Consider the following 1,076-nt stretch of genomic DNA (forward strand, 5'->3'; position numbering starts at 1 on the left):
CTCCAGCAGAAGGCAACACTCACACAGAGCTCTCCATGGTAGACACCTCTTCTCCACGTGACCGGTTCATTCCTGCAGGGCTTGTTGTCACTTGATTCTATTATTTTGATCTTTCGAGCATCCTAGAAAAGTCGATACATTCTCTGGGGGCAGCTATCAGAGCATTGGTAATGAGCTGTACAAGAGGCTCTGCCATCGGGGTAAACTCTGAGAGAAATAGAGGCACTTTGTTCCCAAAGCTCACATGGTGGGATCCCTTCGCTTGTAAAATGTTAATTTTTTTTTTTTTTTAGGCTTGTAAAATGTTAAATTTTTTTTTTTTTAGGTGTGGCAACCCTTGGTTGACCTCACAGATTGCAAGGACCTTGTCAGCTTACAATCCCTTATTTTTTATTTTTTACGCCTGTAGCACCTGGTCTTCCTACGTGGTCTCCCATCCAAGTACTAACCAGGCCCGACCCTCCTTAGCTTCTGAGATCAGATGGAATCGGGCTTGTTCCGGGTAGCATGGCCGTAGACAAAATGTTAATATTTTGCTTCGTGCTTGGCTCCGGGGGTCACTGCCAATATTAAGAAAGTTTGAGGGGAGTTTGCTGTCCGTTTTGTGAAAACTGTTTGGAGCCAGTCCAGATGTGTGACTCGGAGCTTCTCCGGAAGCTCTGTTTATTTAACTGCAGCAACTCCATAGAAGCTAAGACATGCATATTTGGAGAGAATGACGGTTTGCTTTCTTGTCCTCTGTCAGATGACAATATTGTGTGGCACGTGGATGAGGATGGCAGTGAGGATTACTGCCTCTCCCAACTGCACAGAGACTCCCACACCACATGGAACCCCTCCTTAAAGTCTGGTAGCTCCACCTACGTTTCCCATGTAAGGATTTTCAGTTTTCCCAGAGGCATCCGTCTATTCTATCCTGCCATTTTCAAGATTTGGCAATTCTCTGTTTATCCTTTTTTTTTTTCCTTTTATTTTTATTTTTCAATATTTCATTGAAATAAAGGTAGCCTCTGGATTTACTGGCTCTCATGTAAAGAAATGTATTTATATACGTTAGTGGTAAATAGATGCATTTA

The 1,076-nt window shown here is 42.9% G+C and overlaps 1 pseudogene; it reads right to left on the reverse strand.

Moving 5' to 3' along the window:
• Positions 1-400: 400 nt before the first annotated feature.
• On the reverse strand, positions 401-519 carry LOC111745737 (annotated as a pseudogene).
• Between the last annotated feature and the right edge of the window lie 557 nt (positions 520-1,076).

This window comes from Pteropus vampyrus, unplaced genomic scaffold (assembly GCF_000151845.1).
Source record: "Pteropus vampyrus isolate Shadow unplaced genomic scaffold, Pvam_2.0 Scaffold163, whole genome shotgun sequence".
Taxonomy (NCBI): Eukaryota; Metazoa; Chordata; class Mammalia; order Chiroptera; family Pteropodidae; genus Pteropus; species Pteropus vampyrus.